Source organism: Rhinopithecus roxellana, chromosome 9 (assembly GCF_007565055.1).
Source record: "Rhinopithecus roxellana isolate Shanxi Qingling chromosome 9, ASM756505v1, whole genome shotgun sequence".
Lineage (NCBI taxonomy): Eukaryota > Metazoa > Chordata > Mammalia > Primates > Cercopithecidae > Rhinopithecus > Rhinopithecus roxellana.
Genome location: NC_044557.1, coordinates 128,810,218 through 128,828,172, shown reverse-complemented (window position 1 = coordinate 128,828,172; position 17,955 = coordinate 128,810,218).

The following is a 17,955-nucleotide window of genomic DNA, read 5'->3' as shown; positions in this document are numbered from 1 at the left end:
AAGTATGGGGGATATTTAAGAATTGCTATAGAAAATGTAAGTAACTCCACCTTTAATCTGTAATGAACTGCCAAGAAAGAACTATTAGTTTTGAGTAGGGATCTTGCTCCATCATGCAGGCTGGAGTACAGTGACGTGATCATAGCTCACTGCAGCCTTGACCTTCCAGGTTCAGGCAATTCTCCTACTTCAGCCTCCCAGGTAGCTGGGACTACTGATGTGTGCTCCACCATACCTGTCTAATTTTTAAATTTTTTGTAGAGACAAGGTCACACCACGTTGCCCAGGCTAGAATGACTTGTTGAAAGCACATGGTCTCAAAATCTTTTTTTTTTTTTTTTTTTTTTTTTTTGAGACGGAGTCTTGCTCTGCTGCCCAGGCTGGAGTGCAGTGGCCGGCTCTCAGCTCACTGCAAGCTCCGCCTCCCGGGTTCACGCCATTCTCCTGTCTCAGCCTCCCGAGTAGCTGGGACTACAGGCGCCCGCCTCGTCGCCTGGCTAGTTTTTTGTATTTTTTAGTAGAGACGGGGTTTCACCGTATTAGCCAGGATGGTCTCGATCTCCTGACCTCATGATCCGCCCGTCTCGGCCTCCCAAAGTGCTGGGATTACAGGCTTGAGCCACCGCGCCCGGCCTCTCAAAATCTTAAAAGGGCAGGAAAGAAAAGCATTTGTTACATGAATTTCATAGCACAATTTCTAGTGGCCATGGAGCTTGCTCAGTGAGAGGCATTCTTTGTTTTTTTTTATTTTTGGAGTGAATGAAACTGGGAAATAACTTAATCACCCTTATTGACAGTTGAGGAAATAAATTCTGAGGTTTACAGTGTAGTTACTTGTCTAGTCACAACTTGTCATTCCCAACCTCAGCTGCCATCATCATCTGGTAAGTTTATGAACCAAAACTCAACAACCAACCCCACACAAACAAACAAGCAAACTAAAACAAACACAAAAAAGCAGCATCCCGACTCACTTTTGGAGATCCTGATTCATTCAGCCTGGGATGAGTGAGATCCAGCATCAGTATTTTTCAAAGTTTGCCTATTTCTTTCAGAGGTTGTTAATAAGAACAAATCAAATAAAAAAATAAAAGCTCACCCAGGTGGTTCTCACAGTCAGAAGCACCAGACAGGACTTGTACTCAGGCTTTCAAACCTGAGTATTTGTCCTCGATACTTTACTTTTTACTTTGTGACTGCCTGAACTCTCGTCACTTCTATTTCCTTAGCAACCACTGACCTCCACCACTTGTCCACCACCTCGGTGTGGCTCTTCTAAAGGAAATTAGAATGCTCTGGATGACCAGATCCTCCTCCCCATTGCTACTCAGTCTTTTCCTCTGCTCCCACCTCCACCCTGGCCACACAGATACTGAGGTTTTGCTGGTCACACTTCCTTTTCCCCAGTCTGTTTTTTTCTACCAGATCTCATCCATTCCAGTTTCTGCAAAGCCTTTGGTGTTACTGAGGCCAGTCTTATCTCTGGTCTTGACCTGACCTCCTGCCCAGTATGCAGGACTGTGGCATTTATGATTTACAAATAACAATTTAAAGAGGACCTTAAATTGTTTCTTTATAAACGTATGAGTTAATCGATTGAGGCAGGTCCTGAAATAGGAGAAGACTGGAGTGTGTGGTGGTGGGATGGTTAATCCAATCATGTAGCTGTTGTGGCAGACACACCCTTGGGTGGCCTTATGATTCCCATCTCTTAGTGTCTATGCCCTTGGTGTAATTCCCTCCCCTTGAGTGTGGGGAAGGCCAGTGACCTGCTTCTAACTAATAAAATATGGTAAAAGTGAAGAGATTTTGCAGAGATAACTGAAGTCCCTAATACATTGACTGAACTAATCAAAGGACTGTGTTGCGTGAGCCTGATCTAATCAGACGAGCCCTTTCCAGATATAATTGAAGTCGCTAATAAGTTGACTGAACTAATCAAAGACTGTGCTCCCATTGCGTGGGCCTGAACTAATCAGGTGAACCTTTTCCAAGAGCCAAGATCTTCCCTGAAGTAAGAGACTCCAAGCAGTGAAAACTCTCCATTGCTGGCCTCAAATTGTTATGAATTCTACAGCCACAGAGAAGAATTCTGTCACAATCTGAGGAGCTTGGACGCGGATCCTTCTCTACTTGGCCCATGGGATGAGAATGTAGCCCTGGCACCACTTTGATTTCAGCCTTGTGCTAGATTCCAAACCCACATAATAATGTGCTATTGTTTTAAATTGTAATAGTTTTTACTCAGCGGATAACTAACATAGATGTCCTATGCCAAAAGCAGAACTCTTACATCTTGGCGATCCCTAATCTGGGTCACTTGGTCAGTGACCAAAATCTCCTTATGGTAGTGAGAAGAGCACGCAAGATAGATATTTGTAAGATAGGAGCCGTGTGTGTGTGTGTCCATGACCCCTGCTCACCCTGGAACTAAAACAGAGGAAGAACACCGTGTTCTTCTAAACAATAATTGTTAAACATGTTCAACATTGGTAAAAGGAAAATGTCATTGCTTTCAAACATGCTGTTCACCAATCAAATTTGTATACTGAAGGTGAATAATTTTCCTTTTGTGACTGTAGTCGATCTCTTGTTTTAGCACTGAAAAGTAACTGCAGAATCTAGGCTCTCCTGAGAATAACAGGTGTTCACTGAGGGAGAATCAGTGTTCAGAAATATGTTATCATCTTGTTCTGCAATGTTACTGAGTCAGCTAGTGTAACAAGGGTTTTGTTCAAATATGCAATAATACGGTAAGGGAGATTTCATGAGAAAAACACATTATTATTATTATTATTATTATTGTTATATTTTTGAGATGGAGTCTGGCTCTGTCATCCAGGCTGGAGTGCTGGAGTGCTAGTGGCGCGATCTCGGCTTACTGCAACGCTCCCCTCCTGGGTTCACGCCATTTCTCCCTGCCTCAGCCTCCTGAGTAGCTGGGACTACAGGTGCCCACCACCACGTCGGCTAGTTTTTTGTACAATTTAGTAGAGACGGGGCTTCACCATGTTAGCCAGGCTGGTCTTGATCTCCTGACCTCATGATCCACCTGCCTCGGCTTACCAAAGTGCTGGGATTACAGGTGTGAGCACCCGCCCCGGGAAAAAACACAATATCTTTACACACAGGACACTTTAATTTTGATATGACATAAACTTCAAGCCTAAATTACTGCTAGAGAAATATGTGGCTTAGTGTTTGTCTTCCCTATGCTAAAATTTCAACCACAGTTGGATATAATGCACTCAGTAAACTAAGAGCAACAAAGCCGTTATGTTTGAAATCAGCAGTTTCTCCTTTGGACAACAGGAAGAGGAAAAGGAGTAGTTAGTAGGAGGGTTGTGTAGGGTCTGCTTTGTTACTGATACTTTTGAATGGTGCTGGTAAGTCCATGGATACTGACAAAAGCAGATTTTTCTGAAAGCAAGATAGCCACCTAGGGAGTGGGGGGGGGGGGGGGTGAGGAGATTAGATTCCTATAGCATTGGAGCTGGCACAGATGTTTGAGATTATCCAATTCCATTCATTCATTGCATGATACAAGCTCAGATATAGGAAGACGAGAAAATCACTAGCCAATTAAATGGCAGAGCAGGGATTTAAAACCCAGGCTTAACAAATTTCTGTGATAGAATATCACATTCTCTTAATTGTTCTCTCCACTGTCCTCCCTCTAAAAAAACTACAATCTTTGAGACTTGTAGTCTAATATTAAAGTTGGTTAGTTCTGCACAAGATCAGCTACATTATTGATCCACTACAATTGTTCATAGTCAGCCTTGATGACATTAATGACTTAAAAAAAAGAGCTCTGTAGTTCTCCTTGAAGAGGTCCTTCACATCCCTTGTAAGTTGGATTCCTAGGTATTTTATTCTCTTTGTAGCAATTGTGAATGGTTCATTCATTCATGATTTGGCTCTCTTTGTCTGTTATTGGTGTATAAGAATGCTTGTGATTTTTGCACATTGATTTTGTATCCTGAGACTTGACTGAAGTTGCTTATCAGCTTTAGGAGATTTGGGGCTGAGATGATGGGGTTTTCTAAATATACAATCATGTCATCTGCAAACAGAGACCAATTTGACTTCCTCTCTTCCTATTTGAAATATCTTTATTTCTTTCTCTTGCCTGATTGTCCTGGCCAGAAATTTCCAATACTATGTTGAACAGGAGTGGTGAGAGAGGGCATCTTCGTCTTGTGCTGGTTTTCAAAGGGAATGCTTCCAGGTTTTGCTCCTTCAGTATGATATTGGCTATGGGTTTGTCACAAATAGCTCTTATTATTTTGAGATAGGTTCCATCAATATCTAGTTTGTTGATAGTTTTTAGCATTAAAGGGGTGTTGCTCAAGGAAATAAAACAGGACATAAACACATGGAAAAATATTCCATGCTCATGGATAGGAAGAATCAGTATCGTAAAAATGGCCATACTGCCTAAAGTAATTTATAGATTCTATGCTATCCCCATCAATCTACCATTGACTTTCTTCACAGAATTAGAAAAAACTACTTTAAATTTCATATGGAACCAAAAAAGAGCCCATATAGCCAAGACAATCCTAAGCAAAAAGAACAAAGCTGGAGGCATCATGCTACCTGACTTCAAACTATAGTACAAGGCTACAGTAACCAAAATAGCATGGTACTGGTACCAAAACAGATATATAAACCAATAGAACAGAACAGAGGCCTCAGAAATAACACCACACATCTACAACCATCTGATCTTTGACAAACCTGAGAAAAACAAGCAATGGGGAAAGGATTCCCTATTTAATAAATGGTGTTGGGGAAACTGGCTAGCCATATGCAGAAAACTGAAACTGGACCCCTTCCTTACACCTTATACAAAAATTAACTCAATGTGGATTAAAGACTGAAACCGAAAACCATAAAAACCCTAGAAGAAAACCTAGGCAATACCTTTCAGGACATAGGCATGGGCAAGGACTTCATGACTAAAACAAAAGCCATGGCAAAAGCCAAAATTAACAAATAGGATCTAATTAAACTAAAGAGCTTCTGCACAGCAAAAGAAATGATCATCAGAGTGAACAGGCAACCTACAGAATGGGAGAAAATTTCTGCAATCTATCTATCTATCTGACAAAGGGCTAATATCCAGAATCTACAAGGAACCTAAACAAATTTACAAGAAAAAAACAACCCCATCAAAAAGTGGGCAAAGGATATAAACAGATGCCTCTCAAAAACAGACATTTATGCGGCCAACAAACGTGAAAAAAAGCTCATAATCACTAGTCATTAGAGAAATGCAAATCAAAACCACAATGAGATACCATCTCGCGCCAGTTAGAATGGCTATCATTAAAAAGTTAGGAAAAACAGATGCTGGAAAGGATGTGGAGAAATAGGAACACTTTTACACTGTTGGTGGGAGTGTAAATTAGTTCAGCCATTGTGGAAGACAGTGTGGCGATTCCTCAAGGATCTAGAACCAGAAATACCATTTGACCCAGCAATCCCATTACTGGGTATATATCCAAAGGATTATAAATCATGCTACTATAAAGACACATGCACATGTATGTTTATTGCAGCACTATCCACAATAGCAAAGACTTGGAACGAACCCAAATGCCCATCAGTGATAGACTGGATAAAGAAAATGTGGCACATAACACCATGGAATATTATGCAGCCTTAAAAAAGTATGAGTTAATGTCTTTGCAGGGACATGGATGAAGCTGGAAACCATCATTCTCAGCAAATGAACACAGGAACAGAAAACCAAACACCACATGTTCTCACTCATAAGTGAGAGTTGATCAGTGAGAACACATGGACACAGGGAGCGGAACATCACACACTGGGGCCTGTTGGGGGTGGGAGGCCAGGGGAGGGATAGCATTAGGAGAAATACCTAATGTAGATGACGAGTTGATAGGTGCAGCAAACCACCACGGCATCTGTATACCTATGTAACAAACCTGCATGTTCTGCATATGTATCCCAGAACTTAAAAGTGTGTGTATTATATACGTGTGTATGTGTATATATATATATGTATATGTGTGTATATATTTATATATATATATATGCTGTAAACTGTATGCTCAGCGTTAGAGCTCACATAATTTACTTCCTTAATAAGCAAACCAATGACACATGGGGCCACATGCGCACCTCCATGAAGTTTTCTCAGTGTGGCCTCTTTCATGGAGTTCAAGAACTTGCTCATCTTATAGGGGGGAAACAGATCTGGAAAGAGCTAAATCAGCCAAGACCTGGATCAGACCTTGCTCCCATTGCTTTGTGTGAGAGCTTTAGCACTTACTGGCTAGGTCCAGCAGGTAGAAGAGAATATTTGGGTTTCCTCAGTGGATGGCTAGAAGCCACAGTTGATATAATTCACTCAGCCTCGTGGTGTAATAGTTGGGAGGCTGTCTTCTAAATGAAATTCTGAACTACTACGGATGCTGCTAACAAGTGGATTGAGAAACAGAATAAATACTCTTTGTGGACAAAAACCTGGGTAACTCGTAACAGCTTCTGAGGGAAAATGGGAGGATTTAAATCAGTGCAGTACATTTAGTTGTTACCATATGAATGTTCTCAAACCAAAATGCTAACTTTGAGATTATTGAGAATTAACTAATAATATACACTACCTTTGCCAAACAAGATAACTTATCCCTTGGGGGTAAAAACAACAAACGAATTAAATATAATGGCTGCATGCTTTTCATGAAATGAATTAGATTCTCAAAGTATAGGCAAAAAAATAAAGTCATGGATAGACTTGAGAAAATTTTAAATGATGTAAAAAATTAAATATTCCATCTGAATCAAATTATGTTAATACAATAAAACTAAGCTGTGGGGATTTAGTGAGGGAAGTGGAGTTTAGGATCTCACATAAGTTCACAGTTAAAACTCCTAAGACATATGTCATATTATTTACTGTTTTCAAATTTAATATATCTTCAGCTAACCATGATATTCAGAGACACGAATGTCATAGTTCTCTGAATTCCCTGGTTAATATGGTTAAACAGAAACCCTCCTTGAGTTCAATCCATCGTTTTGAAAATCTTTCAAAAATTTTTCCTTGTTTTCTTGTCCTAGTAAATACAATGTACTCACCAGAAATCTTTATTCCAGAACCTCAGAATTATTGTACCATGTTGTTTGTAGAAAATCTCTGAGATATGGCTGAATTTGTAACAACCCTGGAACACAGCCTGTTGCTTTTTAGATAAGTGTCTGATAGGAATACATTGAGTTGTGAGTAAACCCTTCCAAGTAGAAATGTGGGAAGTAAAACCAAGGGATCTATTTGAAGTTTCAGTGAGTTCCATCTCAGTAAATCAAGGCCCCCTCAAGTTTTCCAGTTCAATTAAATACACATTGACTAAGCACCTACTTGACATGGAGGCTTTAAAAAGTAGGTATAATCCTTGCATGTGAGCAGCTTAGAGACCAGGATAAACAAATAGCTGTCATTGAGGCTGTCACGTAGAAGTATATCAAATACAGTCAGGATAAGAATTAAATTGGATGAAAGATTAAGAAGGAAGAATGGGAAAGAGTATTAGAGCAGATGGCACTTGGATTAGTCTAGAAAACATGTAAATTTCTGGACAGAGCAAAGAAGGGGGAGAGGCCATTCTGGAAGAAGGTAATAACGTTGATAAAGACATCTAGATAGAAGTATCTGGATGGCACTTACAGAAGTAGTAATTTATCCAACCATGTAGACCAGAGTGTGTGGTGTGAGATGCAGACTGGATGGCTGTGATGCCAGAAATGGGGACTGGAATGAGTTAGTGAAAAGCTGAATATTTCATGCTAATGTAGCTTGTCTGAATTTAGTGAGCACTGGCAAGCTATCAATAGCTTTCATGTCGGAGAATGGAGAGATTCAATTTGTGTTTGGGAAGGTCATTCTGATAAGAGTGTGGCAGATGGCTTGGGTGGGGCAAGACTGGAGACCAAAAGTTGTATTGGGCTATGGCAAGGGGCTGTTTAGAGATTATGAGCATCTGGACTAGAGCTGCGGCAGCAAGGATGGAAGGGAAGAGAGAGATCAGGGCACCTTTTTGAAGTAAGATCAAAAGGACTTACCAATTGCCTGATTTAGATGGCAGGGAGCCCAAGTGGGTAGATGGATAGTTTTACTTCCATCAAATAAGGAAGACAGAGGATGAAGAGGATTAGAAATGAGATCATGAATTTGAATTTGCAGTAGGTAAATCTGAGGTGCCCAGAGCATGTTTAAATAGAGATCTCTAGGAGGCAGTTCAATCATGAATCCCAAAAAGAGCATCTTAATGCCACGTTTAATGACTCAGACAAGTTTAATGGCCATGTAATACTAAATAACACAAATATTCAACATTAAATATATAATATGCAAATAAACACTGAGAGACCACAAAACCCATTTGTCACTCCCAACTGAGAAGTCTGAAGATGTATGTGGTGCTTTGTTTGTGATCCAGGCCTCAGTTTCCCCACTATTTCAAGGCTCTACTGAACCCCTCTCTAACTTTACCTGAGCAGAACCCCATGAAACAACTGCCTTTGCTGGCTCCAACTGATCTCCCAGTTGAGGCTCAAACTTACTGATTCCTTACAAGGAATCACTTCTGTTTTTATGGAAAACATGGTGAGCCAGTAATGTGTTCTGTTTAGTGGATTTCATCTTTCTCTGTCTTTCAGGTGCTGACTATGTGCAGCTCCCCAGTCAGTTCTTCAAGTCCTGCAGATACCCAGCCTCTAGCCAACTCTGCTTCTTTCTACAGTGCATTCTGTAGTCTCGTTAGACTCCTTGGGTTGTGGAAGTCATCCCCCTGTGTGTGCTGAGTTCAAGCTCAGCTCCGTGCCTGGGTACAACCCTTACTACCAGTGACCACACGGATGTACTAGATTGTTTGCTGGCTTAAAAAAAAAAAAAAAAAAAAAAGCAGCTTTCTCATCTGAGCATACAAAGGAGTTTTATCATAAACATTTAAGCACTGTGTATAATCAAATTACCCATAAAAAATAGGGAGGGTCTTTTCATTATTGCTTTGGTTGTGCTGTTAAATCGGTTTGAAATGAGGTGCAGTGAACGATGGGATTCCTTCAAGGATTCTGCCATAGCGGCCGCCGGGATAGAGCACATTGGAAAATAGATTCAGTGTAAAACAAGATTTGTTAGGAGATGGAGACTGGTGAAGCCAAGGACAGAAGATCACTGGCTGAATCATTTGTTTTCTTGTCATGACTCCAATTCAGTGGATTTCAATCCTGGCTGCAGATCAGAGTCACCTGGACAGATTTTGTTTTTCCCAAAAATACTGTGCCTGGGCTCACAGTCCCAGAAATTCAGTAGGAACCTCCACCCCCCAACCCATGTGTACTTTTAGAAAAGGCATCATTCTGGCGCCTTTTACTCCTGACACATGAAAGACTAGTGACCATAAACACATGAAAGACTAGTGACCATAAACATGCTTTCAGTTAGGAAACGTGAATACCCAGACTATACAGGAAGGAGCAGGGAACGTGGCCTGGACAGCATGGGATGGACTCTAGGAAGCACCCTGACACCTTTCTGAGACAACCCTCACTGCTCGAGGGTTTCCTGGGTGTTTCTGAAGCTGCAACTAGGATCAGGCCTTAGTTCACGTGCCTCAAGTACAATGTAGTCCTTCCTCCCCCACTCTCCATCTAAAAAATATCACCAAATCTACTCAGACACAAGTACACCTGTAGGAGGGAGGTGGTTGGAGGCACATATCCACAACCCTGGGCTAACAAGGCCTAGGGGTCACTGTAGTGGGTCAGGAGCTGTGAATGTTGCAAGGAGGACTTAACCGGAATAACAAGGGGTGTTGGGTCCCTAGGGCTCTGTCCCTCTTTCCCCATCCAAAGTTCTGTCATGGAAGTGATGAATGAAGGCATGGGACCGTTGCTGAGAAGCCCTCTTAGCTGGGGACAGTGACTCCCAGGGCCACCATCAGTGAGCACGCCTGGGACCCAGGGGAAGGGAAGCAGCTCTAGGACCTCGGCTCTGAGGACACGCAGATCCTGCTCCCAGTGGTCCCAAGCCTCCAGTTCTGATCCCTATCTGTTGACAATCTGGACTCAGCTCCACTGTTACAAAGAACCATCCCCTGGGCAGGCACCGTGATACATGCCTATAATCCCAGCACTGTGGGAGGCCAAGGTGGGTGGATCTTTTGAGGCCTGGAGTTCAAGACAAGCCTGGGCAACACAATGAGACCCTATCTTGAAAGAGAGAGAAAGAGAAAGTGAAAGAGAAGGAAGGAAGAAAGGGAGGGAGGGAGGGAGGGAGGGAGTGAAGGAAGAAAGAAAGGAAGAAGGAAGAAGGGAGTGAGGGAGAGAGGGAGAGGAGGGAGGGAGGGAGGGAAGGAGGGAAGGAAGGAAGGAAGGAAGGAAGGAAGGAAGGAAGGAAGGAAGGAAGGAAGGAGGAAGGGAGGGAGGGAGGGAGGGAGGGAGGGAGGGAGGAAGGAAGGTTGGTTTAAAAAGAAAACACAACCATCCTCTCCAACCAGCCCCAGTGAAGTGGATCCTGCCCATCCAAACAGGATGAGGCAAAGTCCAACAGACTTGAGCCGACAAGGTTCAAGGGCGAGGCACACTAGGTAGAGTCATGTCCGACAAGGTTCAAGGGCGAGGCACACTAGGTAGAGTCATGTCCGACAAGGTTCAAGGGCGAGGCACAATAGGCAGAGTCATGTTCCTCAGCATCGTCTCCGAAGCCTCTGGGCTAAGAGCTTTATATCTTGATGTCATCCAACAACGTAAAACATCACTTCAACTTCCATGAAGGCGAAGTTGGCTCTGTGAGCTCCTATTTCTGCAAATTTCTCAAGTGGTTTCCTAGGGCCCTTTAAGGGAGCCCACAGCCTCTGCATGTGACCAGTCATCTCTTCATTAACCAGTTTAGTTTCCCTTAAACCCACTCTTAGGTTTTCTTTTGGGTTGTGTGGTTGTAGATGTCATCTAAAAGTTTGGGAAACTGGTTCTAAGTGGGACCAGATAGGCCTCAGAGTTCCGTCCAGTCAAGAGAAGGGTCAAAAGGGGAGGGAGTGAAGCCATTTAGAGTTAGAGGGGCCTTAGAGAGTACTTGGCCCAGTCTTTCATTTCAGAACAGAGGAAACAGAGACTTAGAGAGGTTAAGTGTTTGTCCAGAATCACTTGAAGTATTGATAGCAAAAATAGGGCAAGGACTTCAGGAGCCTAACTGTCCACCCCAGGTTCCTTCTGGTTAAGGCAGCACATGTGGTTTCCAAGGAAATCAGTCAACTCTTCAGTAGGAGGAGGCGAGGTTGCAGAGCAGAGGTTACTTATGGTGGTGCAGGCAGACACACCATCGTGGCCACAGGAAACGAGTGCTTCAAATGGGGCTGCTACAGGAACAAATAGCGAGGACACTGGTGTTAGAGGTAGCGTAGGACAGCATGTCACAAAGTGACAAATGGATGGCCTATGCAGCAGGTGCTTTGGGAGTTGAGAAGATGCAATTACTGGGCATAGATGGATGGAAGTTATTGGGTAAGTTTCATCTTCCAGTTGGCAGGGCATGAATGTGTCATGCTCACTAAGGTTTACGCTGCATTTTTACGTGATACTACCCAGGCAGCAGAATGGAATTTAACAAAAAATGAGAATCGTAGTTGAAAAGGCTTCAGTATATTTTGCATTTACAATTGCATTTCAGAGGCCTGATTTTTCTGTCTAACCTGATAGACACAAAAGCGTATTGAGTTTTGTGAGTTCTATTTACAGTTTTGCATTAATGATGATTAATAACATCTGCTATTTAAGTCAGATTTTGTGTAAGGAGTATGCAAAGAATGAGCTGTTGGGGCAGTGACATGATTTCGTTGTTTTTTTCACCACTGCATTTATCCATTCTTTAATTTTTTTTTTATTATTATTTGAGACAAGGTCTCACCCTGTTGCACAGGCTGGAGTGCAGTGACATGATCACGACTCACTGCAGTCTCAACTTCCCATGCTTGAGCAATCCTCCTGCCTCAGCCTCCAGAGTAGCTGGAACTATAGGCATGCACCACTATACCCAGCTAATCTTTTTAAATTTTCTTGTAGAGATGTGGTCTCATTATGTTGTCTGGGATGACATTTATCCATTCTTAATCATCTTTTCATTTTCATACAAAGCCAAAGTTCTCATTATTATTGGGGCAAAATTTTCCCCCAGTTTTCCCCAGAGTTAGAAGTCCTTCCTTCCTTCCTTTCTTCCTTCCTTCCTTCCTTCCCTCCCTCCCTTTTCCCTCCAGTTAGAAGTCCTTCCTTCCTTCCTTCCTTCCTCCCTTCCTTCCTTTCCTTCCCTCCCTGCCTCCCTTCCTTCCTTCTTTCCCCCCGTTAGAAGTCCTTCCTTCCTTCCTTCCCTCCCTCCCTTCTTTCCCCTGTCAGAAGTCCTTCTTCCTTCCTTCCTTCCCTCCCTCCCTTCCTTCTTTTCCCCCGTTAGAAGTCCTTCCTTCCTTCCTTCCCTCCCTTCCTTCTTTCCCGTTAGAAGTCCTTCTTCCTTCCTTCCTTCCCTCCCTCCCTCCCTTCCTTCTTTTCCCCCAGTTAGAAGCCCTTCCTTCCTTCCTTCCTTCTTTCCTTCCTTCCTTCCTTTCCTTCCCTCCCCTTTCCTTCTTTTCCCACAGTTAGAAGCCCTTCCTTCCTTCCTTCCTTCTTTCCTTCCTTCCTTCCTTTCCTTCCCTCCCTTCCTTCCTCTCCCTCTCTTTCTTTCACTCCTCTCCCTTCTCCTCCCCTTCCCTCCTCTCCCATTCCCTTCCCTCCCCTCCCCTCCCCTCCCCTCTCCTCCCCTCCTGTCTCCTTCCCTCCTCTCCCCTCTCCTCTCCTTTTTTCTTTTTTTCTCTTTTCTTTTCTTTTCTTTCTGAGATGGAGTCTTGCTCTGTCACCTAGGCTGGAGTGCAGTGGCGCGATCTCGGCTTACTGCAACCTCCGCCTCCCAGGTTCCAATGATTCTCCTGCCTCAGCCTCTGGAGTACCTGGGATTGCAGGCCCATGCCACCAAGCCCGGCTTATTTTTGTATTATTAGTAGAGATGGGGCTTCACCATGTTGGCCAGGCTGGTCTTGAACTCCTGACCTCAGGTGATCTACCCGCCTCAGCCTCCCAAAGTGCTGGGATTACAGGCATGAGTCACCGCACCCAGCAGAAGAATTTCATTTTAACATGCAAACACTTCAACAAAGCCAACTGAGTCTACTTCTAAAAAGCCTCCCAGACGTATCCCTTCCTCTCCAGTCCTACTGGCCACCGCCCTCTCCCAAATTCTCATGCACACTTAACATTCATTTTACAGTAACAACCTCCAAACTAGTCTTTTCGCCTCCAGAAAAAAACAAACAAAAAAAAAAATTAAGCAACTAAAACAATTAAATTCCTAAAGGCCAATAGATTATATATTCTGCACTGCACAGGTGTAAATTCTGTGCCACATATTCAAGGCCAGAGCACAGTCTGATGTTACAGCCTGGCAGAAATTTCAAAAATGGGTGTTCCTCCAAAGAAGGTTTAAATTCTGCTGTTTGAAGTCCAGGAATTTTACCTGGCCTTCTTTGTATTCAGATGACCAACCAGCACTGGAGATTTACTAGCCCGTGTGCAAATTTCTGTCAACCTACCAAGCTTCCCACTCATCATTAGAAATCCCATACGCTACAGAGAGAAGGCGATTTGCAGATAACTTGAAAACATAAGAAACCCAAATACAAATCACTTAATCAGAGAAAACATTGCTCTCTTAAATTTAAACAAACAATTTTTTTTTTTAAGCCAAGATGTACTTATTGTCATTTCCAGAATTACTCTTGTAAGTATCTGGTTATCATAACCACAGAAAGACAGCTTATTAGTTTTAACTGCTGGATAAAAGCATGTAGCATTTTCAAGATTTCTGGTTTCACCCTTTTAACCCAAAGAGTAACTATAAATAGATGGTAAAGTCTGGGATTTCCACAGCTAAGTGCTGCTATAAATAGTTTTAAACATTTTCCCACTTCATGCTTTCAAAAAGAACATTCTCCACTTCCTTTCTTGGATAACCTCTGGGAATAAAGCGAATCACATTCAGAATTTTATTGAAGGAGTTTAACAAAACTCTTCTAATGAACCTTTTAGCAACTCTAAACATTTCTCAGATGCTGAAAAAACTGGGAATAAAATGATTTAACAAATGTGTTCATTTAAATTGGTATTTACACTGAAATAGGTATTTTTGAGAAATGCATTTAGAAATGCATTTCCTTTAGTAACCACTTTGGTGGTTACTAAAGGAAAGAAATATATTTCTTTCAACATTCCTTCTATGAGAACATCTAGGGGTGTGAATTCATGCTTGTTTTAGGTGTCCAGACTGACTTTTTTCTTAGGGAATATTCATAAGACAGATACAAAGAGACACAAACATCCTTCGTTCTTTGTGAAATCCCTGCCATGGAGCGCTTTCCCGAGGGACATGCCTGTAGCCGTCAGAGTGAAGCCAGCGCGGTGCAGGACCATCCCATCTCTCCACAGCAGAAAGATTCCTAATGCCTGCCTTCTAGCAACCTCTGCTGGTAGTTATTTCTGACTGGGAAGAAAGTAGAATTAGCCAGTCTTCCCCATGGCAGGAAAATTAAGCAAAGAAAAAACAGCCATGAAAACAGGTCATATCAGTGAAACTCATGTTTCTGTTTTATATTTTAATGAAAAGGGACAATGGAAGGATTATAAATGATTTTTAAAATATTTGTGTTTTCTAAAAAAAATAGCTATTTTTTGAGCAGTTTTAGGTTTGCACAAAAGGTACAGAACATTCCCATGTATCCCTTCACCCTCAGTTTTCCCTGTTTTTAATATCTCGCAATAGTGTAGTACATTTGCTACAATTGATGAGCTAATATTGATATATTATTATTAATCAAACTCTACAGTTTACATTAGGGCTCACTCTTATGTTATACATTCTATGGGTTTTGACAAATGTATAATGATACATATCCACCATTATAATATCAATGAGAATGATGGTTTCACTGCCTTAGAAATTGCCTGTGCCCCATCCATGCATCGTCTATCACTACAACCCCTGGCAACCACTGATCCTTTTACTGTCTCCGTAGTTTTCCAGAATGTCACATATCTGGAATTCTACAGTATGCAGCCTTTTCAGATTGTCTTTCTTCATTCCGCAATATGCATTTAAGGGTTTATACATGTCTATACACGGCTTGATAGTTCATTCCTTTTTAGCACTGAATAATGCCCATTGTCTGGATGCACTGGAGTTTATTTCCCGATCACCTCTACTCAAGGACATCTTGGTTGTTTACAAGTTTTGGCAATTATGAATAAGGCTACTATAAAAATCTGTGTGCAGGTTTTTGTGTTGACAGGAGTTTTCAGCCCTTTGGGATATATGCCAAGGAGTATGATTTCTGGATTGTATGGTGAGAGTAGGCTTAGTTTTGTAAGAAACTGCCAAGCTGCCTTCCAAAGCATCTATGCGATTTTGCATTGCCACCGGCAACAAGTGACAGTTCCTGTTGCTCCACATCCTCGCCAGCATTTGGTGTTGTCAGAGTTCTGGTGTTGTTTTAGTTTTTCAATATGTTTTTGTCTACTAGGTATGTAGTGGTATCTCATGGCTGTTTCGCTTTGCATTTCTCTAATGACATATGTTGTTGAGCATCTTTTCATGTGTTTATTGCCATCTGTATATTTTCTTTGGTGAGGTGGTTAAGATCTTTTGTCCATTTCTTAATTGTCTGCCTTCCTATTATTGAATTTTAAGTGTTTTGTGTATATTTTAGATATCAGCTTTTATCTTATATACACTTTGCAAACAGACTTTTTTCCCCTAAATTCTGAATATAGTTGATATCCTAAAAACAATCCTTCTTCTTTGCGTCCTTCATTCATTTAGTCATTCAGTCAGCATTTGTTATGTAACCTACTACAAATACTAGGTGCCCAGAGTACAGGATAAAAGGATGGTCCTGAGCCTTAAGGAGCTCACCCTACAGTAAGGAATGTTAATAAAGTATAGATATGCTGCAAGAAGCATCACATAAACCTTGAGCACATTATGCTAAGTGAAGTAAGCCAGTCCCAAAAAGACAAATACTGCATGATTCCACTCATGTAAGGAGCCTAGAGTAGTCAAATTCATAGACAGAAAGTAGAGCGAGGGTTATTAGGGGCTGTGGGGAGGTGGGAGTTAGGGGTTGTTGTTTAGTGGGTGCAGGGTATCAGTTTTGCTAGATGAAGGAGGTTGATTGTACAACAACATCAGTGTGCTTAGTGCTACTGAACCCTACACTTAAAATTGGTTATGATAGTAAATTTTAAGTTATATGTATTTTGCCACAAAAATAAATTAATTTAAAAACTAACTGTTATGCAGAGGTGTGGATAAATGGCACAGGAGAACAAGTACAGGAGTGATTAAACTTCTACAAGATGTATATAATCATATAGATCACTATATTAAATTGGGCAAGAGCTTCAGGTCAATTTGTCTTTATTCTTTAAAAGGATTTTATATGTAAGTGCAAAAGATGAGACATAGGGAATGGCACACTAGAACCTATACTAGGGACAGAAGTGGAGTAAAAAGCAAAGTGAATGCTTTGAAGATCTAAAATCTGAAAAGTGAGCAAGCTTTCTTGCATCCAACATGACAGCAGAGGGTCAGTTGAACAAATCCGTGTCCAAAAGAAAAAAAGGCAAGCCATTTGCTTAGCGGAGGAAAACTTTTCCTAATTAAAAACAAATTCCCAACCTTGAAAGAGCCACAGATCTTATCATGATCTTACTACCGTTATACCAACATTCATGTCATTAAAAACGATTATCTAGAGCAATTATCCAACTATAGACATATATATGGGCAAGAACTAGAAGAAACCAGAGGATTGAGAAACTAGTTTGACACTGATATATTCATCGAATATTATACTTCGTGTCCTCTGTATGCCAAGTACAGTCCTGGGTGTCAGGGACACAACAGTGAACAAGACAGATAAAAGTCCCTGCCCTCATGTAGTTTACATGCGAATGTGGAAGACAGAAGATAAACCACATAGATAAGGGTGGTACATTGTCTTCAAAGATGACTCCCAACAATTCCTCGAATTGCTGCACACACTTGTCACTCTACTCAAGAGGCGGAATCTATTTTCCTTTCCTTTGTATCTGGTTGGCCCTGGGACTTGCTCCAACCTATAGGATATGATAAAGTGCAGACACGCCTTTTATAGGACTAGCTTCTGAGAGACCTCACAGCTTCCACACTCCCTTGCTTGAAGCCTAGAGCCATCAGGTAAGAAGTTTGGCTGTCCTGCTGGAGGGAAGAGACTTAGCCAGCCCCCAACTGAAGTGCAGATGCCTGAGTGAAGCCAGGTGGGTGTCCCAGTCCCAGCTGAGCTTCCAGATGAAGGCAACAGAGTTGTGACTCCCACTGGCACCATGTCCAGCAGAAGGACCATCCAGCTGAGCCCACTCAAATCACAGAATCTTGAGAAACCATATGTCATTGTTTTAAGCCCCTAAGCTTTGGGGCAGTTTGATATGCAGCTAATTGAAATAATAGGCTAAATGTAGTGTAGGTTCATTACTGATAGCCCAGGGCAGTGCTAGAGCCTGTGAGTATTGGCTCACAAGAGGCAATACATTTTCAGGAGTTTTGTGAGCCATTATTAAGAATTACATTATATAAGCTTGTATTACACACATTTTAACAAATAATATTCAAATATGTGTAACTATTTTACTACTGTCTGTTCTCGAGGTTATCTGCATGCACTGTGTCTGCATGGTGGAGACACGATGTCACGGGATGCTACTGTGCATCTCTTCCCACCTCCGTGTTCAGCCATGGTATGAGTATTTACACCATGGAAATTGGCAAGCTCTATAAACCAGAGCTTGATTGTTCTGTTGATTATCTGCACT